This window comes from Centruroides vittatus, unplaced genomic scaffold (assembly GCF_030686945.1).
Source record: "Centruroides vittatus isolate TY-2023 unplaced genomic scaffold, ASM3068694v2 scaffold_1424, whole genome shotgun sequence".
Lineage (NCBI taxonomy): Eukaryota > Metazoa > Arthropoda > Arachnida > Scorpiones > Buthidae > Centruroides > Centruroides vittatus.
In genome coordinates, this window is record NW_027122677.1 from 1 (window position 1) to 13318 (window position 13318).

The 13318-nt window shown below is 34.7% G+C and overlaps 6 non-coding genes across 6 annotated transcripts; 3 read left to right on the forward strand and 3 right to left on the reverse strand.

Annotated features, from left to right (window-relative positions):
* Positions 1-7991: 7991 nt before the first annotated feature.
* On the forward strand, positions 7992-8082 carry TRNAI-UAU (transfer RNA isoleucine (anticodon UAU)). Its single transcript is given in 2 exon segments — positions 7992-8029; positions 8047-8082. It is a non-coding gene; the product is annotated as a tRNA-Ile (tRNA).
* A 320-nt stretch (positions 8083-8402) lies between these two features.
* On the reverse strand, positions 8403-8475 carry TRNAV-AAC (transfer RNA valine (anticodon AAC)). Its single transcript has one exon. It is a non-coding gene; the product is annotated as a tRNA-Val (tRNA).
* A 1526-nt stretch (positions 8476-10001) lies between these two features.
* On the forward strand, positions 10002-10074 carry TRNAV-AAC (transfer RNA valine (anticodon AAC)). Its single transcript has one exon. It is a non-coding gene; the product is annotated as a tRNA-Val (tRNA).
* Positions 10075-10354: 280 nt separating this feature from the next.
* Positions 10355-10445, reverse strand: TRNAI-UAU (transfer RNA isoleucine (anticodon UAU)). The gene is given in 2 exon segments: positions 10355-10390; positions 10408-10445. It is a non-coding gene; the product is annotated as a tRNA-Ile (tRNA).
* Positions 10446-11383: 938 nt separating this feature from the next.
* Positions 11384-11456, forward strand: TRNAV-AAC (transfer RNA valine (anticodon AAC)). Its single transcript has one exon. It is a non-coding gene; the product is annotated as a tRNA-Val (tRNA).
* Positions 11457-11776: 320 nt separating this feature from the next.
* TRNAI-UAU (transfer RNA isoleucine (anticodon UAU)) lies at positions 11777-11867 on the reverse strand. Its single transcript is given in 2 exon segments — positions 11777-11812; positions 11830-11867. It is a non-coding gene; the product is annotated as a tRNA-Ile (tRNA).
* Between the last annotated feature and the right edge of the window lie 1451 nt (positions 11868-13318).

Sequence of the window (13318 nt, forward strand, 5' to 3'; positions counted from 1 at the left end):
GTCTAAAATTATTATATTTTTATACATCCGAAGGTCATCGTTGGTGGAATTGAAGAACAGCCAAAGGATGTTTATTTTGTAATTTCAGGAAGTTGCAAATTCGTACGCGCTGTGAAATATATAATCGAAACTGATGAACATAGAAAAACCCGATATTTGGCATTTAATGAAAAGAATGTTTCAAGTACATGCCAGAAAAGATATCATAAAGCTTTATTAGAAATCTGCATTGTGAAACATGGAAGTTATTTTGGAGTAGGTATGATATAGTACAATACTCTTATTTACTATTTTCACAATATACTGTATGCTAATAAACTGATTATAATTAAAGAGTAGGTGTTCAGAACTTTCTGCAGAAAGAATTATTAATCAAGTCTCTATCAAATTTGACATACGTGGTGTACTGAGTATGCGGTTTCGATTTTCGGGAACAAAGTTTACTTCAAAATTCAACCACCAAGAATAAATTTGGCGCTGCTGTTCCTTAGTATGCATATTGCTTCAACGAAGGAATAAAGTGCATAATTTTATTTATATTTATGAAATACAGATATGATTACGGTAAAAGAGTAATTCAGACAAAGTAGGTTTACCTATGGGAGAATTTTCAAGAAAATTTTGCGGCTCGTTTATACCCGAAATTGGTAAAAAAAAAACTGTGTACAATATGTGCATCATCTGGACAGCAGCGTCAAACTTTGCACTAACGCCTGAATCTTGATGTAAATTTTATTTCACGAAAATCGAAACTGTACACTCAGATCAGTAGTGCCACATATACCAAATTTAGTTGAGATTCTACTATAGTTCTTTCTGAAGAAAGGTCTGAACACCTTATATTTAATTGTGAGGATCCTGTATACGCTATTTTATTACTTTTTGTTGTATTTAGGTGAAGATATGTCTAAGACATATTTACTTGCAATGGATAATGTAGCGTGTCTATTAATTCCAAGGAGCATAATGTTGAAATATGGCTTGAGAAAATACATGGAAAAGTTATGCAAGATACATAACAGAATATATCCATTAGAACAAAGAGTATTAGACTTATATTTTGAAAAGAAGAAATTACAAAAGATTCAAAAAAATATTGTTAAGAAAACTTTAATGAGACAAAAAATGAAATAGTGTACAGTACGAGTCTTTAACATTCTGTACATAAAATAAAATAATAAATTTTGAAATTAAAATCTGTTTTAAATGACATTTCTTGAACTCACTTGTTTCCATTTCAGTACCTCGCTCCTTGTTTTTCAGAAAAAAATTTGTTGCGCCCCAATTAATTTTCGTAACAATCTAATTTCATAAATACTGTCCTTATAATTTATTTAATGGTCTACAAAACAATATACCTTATTAAATAAAGTATATTGTTCGCCGGGGCTCGACTCTTGTCGAGACATTTCGGCATGAGTGTTCGGATTTTTAGCATTTGCATTCGAGTCGTTCGGACGATGTTGTGAATTAGGCATAACCGTTTTGCTAATTCATTTTTTCGACGTCGATTTCACTTTTTCTTTATTTGTTTGTATTAAAAAATGATAATTTGGTAAAACACTGCGCGCCCCTTGCAATAGTCTCACGCCCCACAGATTGGAAAACACTGCTTTAGCTAAATATAATTATCATTACATGTATATTTGCGGGGAGTTAAATGAAGGGAGGGAAGCGAGTGGAGTTGATCCCTCACAAGGGTTGAATCGTTACGAAATTTTTGTTATGAATAGTCTATATTGGAAAGAAGTGTGCGAGCGAATGAAGAGAGTGCGGTGTTGAACCGTTTTCGTTCTATAGTTATCTAGAAACTGACGTCTTGCTTACTTAAGTCTGTTCTGGGATGCCCATAATCGAAATAATGTGGTCAAAGAACTCCAAAAAGTTTTCACGTCAGAGCCTGTCTCTCACCAGCCGACCTACCTATTGTGAGCCCGGCTGAATCCACGATTGGTATAGGTGTAAAGATTCTTTTAGAGCCCATAGGCCAGAATAATTCAATTTTACATAATTGAATTATTCTGTTATAACATAAATTACATTTGTAACATTAACGGCTGTATACAGAACTAAGGATCAAGAGTTAGAATTACAAATTAATCACTCACCATTTACTGTATGTAAACACTTATTGGTAAAATATAATCACGTATGTAATTCACTTATCCTGTTGCGCATAAACATGGAAAACTTCTGATATAGCTTATAGATTATTTCGAATCAATAAAATCATTATTGAAACTCGATATAACGGGGAGAAACGAAACCAGATAAATACCCTAAATTGAATAAAGCATTCTATCAAATCTGCTTCTTCTAAACTGTAATAATTTTCCAAAATATCAATACAGTTAACAAATAATTATTAAACTCCATTACAGTTTAAAGTCCAGGAGCTCTAGTGTGCTGTGTGCGAGATACGACTCGTGCTGACGTGATAGACGAGGGATGGCAAACATTTTTGTGCCCGCGTGCCATGTAGTAAGCATAGTTAGGTTTGATGTTTATGCGTGCCAAAGTTTTTAACTTCGAATAACGATATTTAAATAAATTAAACGAATATGTTTAAATTAAAATAAATGTAAAAAAGCTGATTGAAAATTAGGTGATATACCAAAAGGATGATTGAAAAATACGAATGTTAAATCAAAATAATATGATATATTACACGCCAGATGATTCCTCCTTACGTGCCACTTTGGGCACCCCTGGTCTAGACTTCAGCTTTTCGCCCGATCATAAGAGCAAAGCTCGTTATGCCTTAAATAAAATGGAATGTAGTAAATGTGGTTTCAAATATAGTCATAGACAAAGTTTCAACAGGTATATTAAGGCAAGCAAGCACATAAAAAACGACAACAGCAGTGAGAAAAATATTAAAGTATTTGAGTGCAGGTTGTGTATACCTACGTATCGCAAAAAAGAATAGTTTTTTAATATTAATGTCAGAATTATTTTAGACGTTTAGAGGCAGAGAAATCAACTCTCGAAAATCGGAAACTCTAATTCGTGTATTTATATATTGTCAGTCAGTGACTTTTCTACTTGGCGGGGAGTCACGGCCACAACTTTCGATAAATGAAGCTTCTTTCTATAATTTAAAATAAAACAAATATTTTTCAAAATGATGACACTACAGCTTATGGTCACTTCACATGTTTTAAAATATTAGCCAGCATCAAAACGAAACGATAATAGTGACAAATAGTACTATAATAGTAACATGAAGAATAATAAAACATTAAAGTTACACAAAGTTATGAACATATAACTTCGTAAGCATAAATGTAAGATAATCTAGAAGCTACCATATATTGAACAGATTCATGGAGTCCCTGTGATTTATGCAACCTCTTTTTACACTACGCTTATAGTTCTCCAGAATTCCCAAATATATGGTTAAAGCCGAGTTGAGGACCCTCTTAATTATTATTTTAATATTTCTGAACGTTGATAAATTAACATCAATTTTGTATCTTATTTAAATGCGTTTTAATTTTTTTCAGGATAACTGAATGTAAGATAAACAGATAAAACAAAGAAAAATATTTACATTTAGATTTTTTATGGTTTTTAATGTCATTCTTCTATCTGCGATATCCATATAAACATTACGGCAAAATAAATTCAAATATAACATAGACAGCAACAGGATCACAGAAATAAACAATATATATTTTAAATAAATGATCGTGTAGTTCAAAATAAAATAACATTAATTTATAAAAGTAAAAAGGTAGTTTCCTTATTTATAGACGATAATTAGGAGTAATTAGAAGCGTATATTAATACTTAATTTACCGCTTAACTAAGTTTATAATCTATTATTACAATGTTATACTTGTGTAAATTACAAACGTTTCCGTAAAGATTATCATTCAAAATAAATACAGGATAATTTATTATGTAGTAGTTAAATATAAGCTAATCTTAATTATGTGTTTAAATATTTTAATTAAAATATAATAATTATTTTAAGTAACTGTTTTTATTAATTCTATTTAGTTGGATGTTATTTAAGATAAATTTTTTCTTTTAATAAATTAATAAACTAATATAATTTGCATATAAATTTTAGAAAACCAGATTTATAAATCAAAATATTTTATCAGTATTAATTATAAATTGATGTAATGAACTTTAAAACAGCTAAATCTATATTATAAAAATTCACAAGGTTATTTTTGCTGATATTGATAAAATAGAGCAAATTTAATTAATAAAAATAATTTTATATAAAAAATGATTTTTCTGTTACATTATATATAAAATCTTATATTCGTACACATATTTCGTACGAAATTGGTGTACATACTCAGCTATTAATTGAAGGTCAGATGGACGATGTCAGAATTTAACAGCCAATCAGGGTTTTTGTCGAGAGCAGGCTACTCGACAAAAGCACTGATTGGCTGTTATTATAGCCTGGATTATAGTGGCCCTTCTTATCACCTAGCCACTATAATCCAGATTAACTTATGAGCCATTTTTAGGCAATACTCAGAGCGTGGCATATTGAAGAAGCAATGGATACCTGTTACAACATAAAAAAGTTATTTCATAGCGTTATCAAAGTTATTTTCAATAATAGTAATTACTTAAATTTAGAGTTCAATAAATGTAAGGGCTTATATTTTATGATAGTCTTTAGTTTAAATTTAATACAAAATATATGTCTGTAATATATTTGAAAAGGAAAATCATTAAATATACATACACATTAAAATTCGCCCTGCAATTTTGATAAAAAGACTTAAGAGTTTCCTTTTCTGAATTTAATTATATTTGGAAAGGGCTTAATTTATATTTAGAAGTCGAGTTACATCATGAACTTTATATACGTCTTGTATATACTTTTAGTCTGAATCCTAACCGCAGCGCTCCTAGTGAGCAAAAATTCTGCTGTTTCCCAACCAGTTTATCTATTAGTATTGCATTATTTTCATTCGCGACCATGAGTAGCGCCATCTAAGGGCACTCAGAGAAACTAATGCTTAAATACAAGACACGCTGTCACGAATTCTTTAATTTTAACATCTTAATTACGTATTTTTAACGAATCAGAAATTTCAAAAATAATAAAAAATAATTTCTGAAGTTATGCTAAAAATAGGTTTTTTTTTTTTGCCAATTTATCAATATTAAAAATATATACAGAGCTTATTAATAAATATCGATCATTGCAAATATTTGTATTGATGTTCCTTATCCTAAACAGAAAAAAAAATCCATCACCGAGTTGCATAACTTTCCCGGACAGCGTTTAAAACTCGGGGCGCCATCTGTTATAATATTTTATTTTGAAAAATTTTATACTTTTAATTAATATAAAATAGCAAAAAGCTTAATTTTGAGGACAGGGATAAGTTTTACAAAAGAAAAAAAATTGACAAGCTAATGCTAAAAACGAGTAAAATAGTCATTAAATGGAACAATACTCAAGATATGACACACTACTCCCCCTAGCTCCCCACTCCTCGATCTTTAACTGCCAAAATTTAATAGCATTAATCCCCTAATACAAAAACCTCTTTGCAGAATTTCAGAAATTTTCGACAAAAAGTGCCCCCCACACATATACTAATATTCGTACAAACAGGAAAACCTTCTCGAATGTTTTTACATTTTTAGACATTTCAAGGTTTCCTAAGTCCAAAAATGTAAGAATTTTGGGGGTCATTTTTTGACCAAATTTTTACGGATAACAAAAGCTTTAAAAAGAGTGTTAAGCAGTGTACACTTTCCTAAATCCGAATTTCCAACGACGAGAATGTTAAATTCGTATCCTCTCTTTAGAGTTTGCTCTTAGAGAGTATCTATCCCTATCTATTCAGCTTTCTGTCTTTAAAAAGAAATTGGCACGTTGAGGCTTTCCAACAATCGTCATGAAATTTAAGTTAAAAATAGCGAATTTTGGAAACAAGTGGACGAAGCCCCTAGCATTGGAATTATTTATTCGACTAAATTTGCAATTATCGAATTTACACCAAAGAGAACATTTGTTCTGTGACTTATATCTGTTACACAAATTGCAAACGCAGTGATCCGTGGGTTCACTTAGTAAAAATCTGTTTGCGTTTCACTTGTGCTACCCGAACGAAGAAAGTGGTCTCCTATTCTCTGAAGATTTCGCCGAACACACATCGAAGATTCCTGGCTTAATACAAAAAACTAAGTTCTACATGCATTTTGCGTTCTATAACAGTGAATATGTTTATTTGTGCAATGTAGATAATAAAAGTGGTGTGAACGCTTTGTAAAAAGTTAAAGAGAAAATCGAATTTATTACCCGTAAAAAAATCATTTAGTCATGATCAAACGGGCAACGAACTTTTTGTAGAGTATTTTTCATACGAAAGCTCGGAGTTTCATGCACCACACGCAATTGTCAGAAAAATGTAACCCGTCTTCGTCTCCATTCGTAAGGGTGATTATTAAAACATTAATATTATAATACCTATATACGCTACTGAAAAATGAAAAAAAGAACACCTTCAATCCATTGTGAGATGGAAATTTTATTTATACAGACACACAGTACAGATAGTATACAATATATAATCATTCGCATGAAGCCATATGCATGTGCGTAAGATCGTTTCAGTACTTTGTACTCCTCTCGAATACCTTGCGATTTCCAGCCGCGCAGGCAACTGCAACTACGATGGTTGTTCTCGTTAATTAGTAAACACCCTTCGAAAACAGGCGCGACTGCAGCCCCGACTAGAAACAAAAAGTTTGTTCTACTCGCGCCGATGGCAAATGCGCGTCCAACCAGCAAACGCCTTTGTGGTACGTCATACCATAGCAACATTAAAAATAGTTATCATTATGGCGGAAAGTAAGAAGATTGATACTTTTACAGAATCGACATTGTTGAGCTTATTCAGGCTCACGAACACCTGTGGGATTTTAATTCTTTATTTAATCGAAGATTTTATCTCTTTGTGTATTCTCACCAGTTCCAATAAAATGGTCGTCTTTTTTCTCTTATTCATTGCAGAAAAGGAACTGCTTTCCATTTTAATAAAAAAAGTGGCTAAAATTCCGTAAATACGCTGAAGTAGAACGTAAACTGTAGGCAAACTTACGGAAATAGTCAAAAACAAGCTGCTGTAATCTCAACAGATAAGGTCATTCACACACTGGCCACACGCTCGCAGTCAAATATATCAAAAAGTGAAAAAAAAAATTTTCTTTAGTTTTCTTTACCACTGAGGCGCCCACTAGCACTTAGTGCCTGGAGCGGCTGCTCTGTTCGCCCTATGGTAGGGCCGGCTCTGAATGTAACCATAACCGCAACAGCAACAAGCGCGACTTGTCGCGCTTGTTGCTGTTGCGGTTATCATTCTGCAGATTGGAGTTTCATGTACTGGACATTCCTCCTGGTAGCGCGGTTTGGCTAGGGTTCTCGCCAGAGTTAAAGACTGGGCCAAACGATGTCCAATCCAGTCCCATATATGTTCAATGATTGTTGCACGAGTGATTTGTAGACGGACGTTGTCCTGTTAAAATTGCACATCTCCTTGTTGTTGTACTGTACAGTACATATGACAACAGAACGGTTTAGATAATGTTCTACATGTACTGTGTTCAATGTTCCTTCTAGAAACACCAGAGGACAACGGATATCGTAGGCTAGCTCGACACTACATACGCAAACAACCGTAATTAGTACTGAGGCAAAATCTGCTTACATCACTGAACGCAACAGTTCATCATTTATCCCTCCAAGTGCTTCTTTCTCAATTCCACTGGAGGTGGGTGCACGGTGGTGAGGCGTGAATGAAAGTCTGGCTATGGGAAATGTTCACTTTGCCGTAAATTCGACAATTATGAATTTAGTCTAACGAATTGTTCCACGCTAGGGGCCTCGCTTACTTGTTTCCAAAATTCGCAATTTTTAAAATAAACATCGCAAGCGTCGTTAGGGATCATTTACGTTCACAACGAGAATATTAGTAATTGTTAACGTGGTTGGGAAAGTAACATCCCCAGTGGCGCAATTGGTTAGCGCACGGTACTTATAAGCAGTACTTGTGAGTTATGCCGGGGTTGTGAGTTCAAGCCTCACCTGGGGAATAAGACAACTTTTTTTTTTTAATTACCTTTTGCTATCGGCCAATTAGTTGCGCTGGGCGCTTGACTTTCGCGTATAGTTTTTGCTCTGTTCGCCCTTCATCATAGTGAGCAATCCTCGATTCGGTGTCCGACGCACTTGACATGGGCGTGCAATTCTTACCAATTCGAGCGACTTTAAAGAAGCGCAGAGGTATTTGCAAGCAAGTGAAATGCGTATCGGTATATTGGCTCAAAACTATAAAAGGGCCGTCTACGGAATGACGGGCGGAGAGTCACATAAATATCCGCGACGCTTTCCAAAGACGTAAAAACATTTATCTTGTGCCTGCCAGGGATCGAACCTGGGACCTTCCGCGTGTTAGGCGGATGTGATAACCGCTGCATCACAAGCACTTGCTCTAGCCTCCGCTCAAATCTGATCAATAACGCACCTCTGGATTACGTTCATCGTTCCGACCCGAAAGCATTTCGCCCTGTCAGATTTACATGTTGCGTCGTTAATGAAATTCCTATATATTAGCTCACTGCCTGTAAGTTTCGCGCTACTGATAGAGATCTTTTGGGGTAAAAGGAACTTTGTAGTTACGAACAACAGAGTTACGATTAAGCTAACGCGGCAAAATCGGTAAATTTTCTCCTGGAATGAAGAAACGAAATATTTGTAGTGTAGTAGGATGTAATAAGTTTGACAATAATAGATACCACAGGAATAGTTTTTTAAAATTTTTTCCTACTACACTACAAATACATACATGGGAATAAAAAAAGACGCAATTAGAAGACAGGCACGGATTAATGCTGTACAAAGGCTTTGGTTTTATTTGTCCATTTTGATTAATTATAAAAGCATTCTAAGGTTTGAGGGATATTTTATTTCTAATAATATCTGTCACTGTCTCTGATAATGCAGTCTGGAAAACACATGTCAATCAAAAGCTTATAGCATGATTCCAATTTCACGGAAGGGTACAACTTCTCAAAATCCATAACAGTACCAATCTCTTCATCCACCAACGATAGATCTTGTAGTTCAGTCGCCAGGCTTCGTGGATTCCTAGTAAGAAAATTATTGTTCTCAAGATGTTCTATTAAGAACATATTTAGGCGCTTTTCATGCTTGTAAGTTTGCCCTTTACATTTTTCCACTGCTGATCTAATAAATAAATTGCAATAAATTGTTTTTTCAGTGCTTTAAGGTGTTATTGTGATGATTAGAATTTTTATATGAGTGTTTATTAGTGATATTATATACGTAGCCTGTATCAAAATATTTACATTTCTCATCTGTACACGTGGTAGCAAGAGTTGAGATTTTTCCCTCAAAAATAAAATTTCTAAGAATGAGAGCTTGATTATTTCTTTTACTTTATTTTCTCGCGTTTAACCACCGGCCTTTATTAGTAAAAAAATTTAAATAATGACCTGCTTTTAAACGCGAACACATATGGTATTATATTATTTACAATTAATAAATCCCGCAGTAAAGTCGCAATTTATCAGAAAAACATTCAAAAAAATCAAACATTTACCATGAACAGTGTTTCCTTCAGAAAGTATTCTGGCTATTTTTTTCCAATCTCAGGGACATGGCAAATGCAATTTCCAATTTGATAAAATACAGAAAATCCAAACACTTATCGATAGCGACCTCTCTTTTACTTAGTTTCGGGTGAAAAAATTGTCAATTCTCGAAACAGTAGAAAAAGACAAAGACTTTGCTTTTTAATTACATTATACAAATCAAGTTTAAATTTAATTTCGAAACGCGATGGGCTTGAAAGTTTGGCGTGTGTCAAGTCTTGAATTGTGGCTTAACGACGCGACAGGTAAATCTGACAGGGCGAAATGTTTCCGGGTCGGAACGGAGGACGTAATCCAGAGGCACGTTATTGACCAGATTTCGCCATATACCGGAGCAAGTGCTTGTGGTGTAGTGGTTATCACACCCGCCTAACACGCGGAAGATCCCAGGTTTGATCCCTGGCAGGCACAAGGTAAATTTTTTTCGCGGATTTTTGCGTGAATCTCTGCTCGGCGTTCCGTAGATGGCCCTTTAACATTTTTGAGCAAATACATCGAAATGCTCCTCGCTTTCCTGCAAAACATCTGCGTGCATAATCTACGTCGCTCAAATTTGTAAGAATTGCGCACCGGACACCGAATCGACGTTCTCTCGCTATAATGATAGCCGAACAGCGCAAAAAGAATACGCGAAAGCCGGTCGCCCAACCCAACTAATAACGAAAGGAAATTTTAAAAAGAATTTGTCACATTCCCCAGGTGAGGCTTGAACTCACAACCCCGGCATAACTCACAAGTACTGCTTATAAGTACCGTGCGTTAACCAATTGCGCCACTGGGGACCGCTGTTCGCTAAAAGATGTTAACAATTACCAACATTTTCGTTTGTTAACCTGAAACGACACTCGCGATAAGCCAACTCGTAATTAACCTTTCACCTAGCGTCCGTGTGTTTTGTGCGTTCGCTTTCGGCAAAGGTCAGACTCGAGTTTGGAAATAAAAAGCAAAAACAGCGCATCGAGAATCCAACGAAATTTATGTTAAAAATTGCGAATTTTGGAAACAAGTGGACAAAGCCCCTAGTATGGAATAATTTGTTAAACTTAATTCGCAATTGTCGAATTTACAGCAACGGGAACATTTGTTCAATGATTTATTTCTGTTTCATAATCTGCAAGCGCAGTGATGTCTCGACCGCAGGTTCACTCAGTAAAAATCAATTTGTGTTTTACTTGTGGCTATCCGAACGAAGAAATTACCTCCTACTCTCTGAAGATTTCGCCGAACACACATGGAGGATCCCTGGACTAAATTTGCACGCTTAAAGCGAAGTTCTACATGCATTTTGCATTATATAACAGTGAATATGTTTATTTACACAATGTGGATAATAGTGAAAGTAGTGTGAACGCTTTGTATGAAGTTAAAGATAAACTCGGATTTATTATTACCGGAGAAGAAATCGTTTAGTCATGAACAAACGGGCAATGAACTTTTTGTAATTACGAGTATTTTCCATACGAAAGCGCGGAGTTTCATGCACCAGACGCAATTGTCAGAGAAATGTAATCCCGGCTTTGTCTCCATTCATAAGAATGATTATTAAGTTTAAATTTAATTTCGAAACGCGATGAGCTTGAAAGTTTGACTTGTGTCGAATCGCGAATTGCGGCTTACGACGCAATCGTTAAATCCAATAGGGCGAAATGCTTTCGGGTCGGAACGATGGACGTAATTCAGTGGTACGTTATTGATCAGATTTGACCATCAACCAGATCGAGTGCTTGTGGTGTAGCGGTTATCACATCCGCCTAACACGCGGAAGGTACCAGGTTCGATCCCTGGCAGGCACAAGATAAATTTTCTTTACGTCTTTGGGAAGTGTCGCGAATTTTTGTGTGAATCTCCGCCCGTCATTCCGTAGACGGCCGTTTTATAGTTTTGAGCCAATTTACCGAGACGCATTTTACTTGCTTGCAAATACCTCTGATCTTCTTTAAAGTCGCTCGAATTGGTAAGAATTGCACGTCCATGTCAAGTGCGTCGGACACCGAATCGACGATTGCTCACTATGATGAAGGGCGAACAGAGCAAAAACTATACGCGAAAGTCAAGCGCCCCGCCCAACTAATCGGCCGATAGCAAAAGACAATTATAAAAAAAAATTGTCTTATTCCCCAGGTGAGGCTTGAACTCACAACCCCGGCATAACTCACAAGTACTGCTTATAAGTACCGTGCGCTAACCAATTGCGCCACTGGGGATGACGCTTTCCCACTCACGTTAATAATTACCAGCATTTTCGTTTGCGAAGGTAATCGATCCCGAACGACGCTTGCGAGAAGCCAACTCGTAATAAGTAGGGTTTTCGACCTGTATTACGAGTTGGCTTACAAGACCTGTATCAGGATTTGTATTAAATGCATTGATGCAATTGAAATTGCAAAAAAGAGGAAAACTATAGGCTTATGCTGTTTTTGTAGACTTTCGATCTGCTTTTGATATCGTTAATCATAAAGTTATATGGTCTCTATTAGTAAGAATGAGTATGAATAAACAGTTTCTTGGCCTTATAATTGACATACAGTATATTCCAAAGCTCTGCAAGAGTAAAGATTGTAGCGGAATCGACTGATTCATTGGTATTGACATTGATGTTTTGCAGGATGAGATTCTGAACCTATTGCTTTTTAATTTATACGTTAATGGTTTGATAGTGCGACTTACTAACTCTGACCTACCTTAGATTTCTCTCTTTTATCAAGTTGATTTACATGTACTAATGTATGCTGACGACACTGTAATTCTTGCTAATACTCCACAAATGTTACAAAAGAAAATTACAATTCTAGAGGAATTCTGTTTTGACTATGAATTAACTTTTAAGTGTTTCAAAAATAAAAGTGGTAATGTTTATTAAAAAACCATCACCCAAAGAGGATGGTTTTTTTTAATAATCAGCCTATACGAGTCGTTTCGAATTACATCGCAGCAGATATATGTATCTGCTGGTATTATTTTCATTTTCTGAACAGTTTTTGCAGGCTAAAAATTATAGTATTCATAAGGCTAAAATGGTTCAGGGTTCTATGTGGCCTATTCTTTCAAAAGTTAAAATTAATTCCGCTCATATTTATATAAAATTATTTCATCTGTACTTTATGCTGCTCCTGTACGGGCAAGTACTTATCGCGATAAAATGGAAATTGTTCTTGCTTTATATCTTCAAAACAATTTTTTGTTATACCATAAAATTCCAGCTTATATGTTGCGATTGGCGTTTGGTGTTTGTAAAATATCGGTATTAATAATAACAGCAATAGTTTTTTCTGGATTAGACTGTTGAAACTACATGATATCAGTTATATTAAAGAAGCGTAGGTAAAGAAACTGTAAAAATTATGATTAATGACGGATAATTATACATATATCTGGACATTGACATCGAAAAACCTGTCTCAAGATTCTCATTTGATCGAAAGTTATCAAACATTAATTATAAAAGTGTTGTTGCGAACATAGCATACAAGAAGATTGGTCGTTGTTGTAAAAGAACAAGCATTTTCAATTGTATCGTATTTTTAAAACAATTTATTCAATATGTGTGAGGATTATTTGTTTATAGACATAAATTAAAAGGATTAATTCTACAGCCGAGATGCGGTCAAAATTATATTTTAATGTATGACAGTAGACTAGTAATAGACTCTCAGAG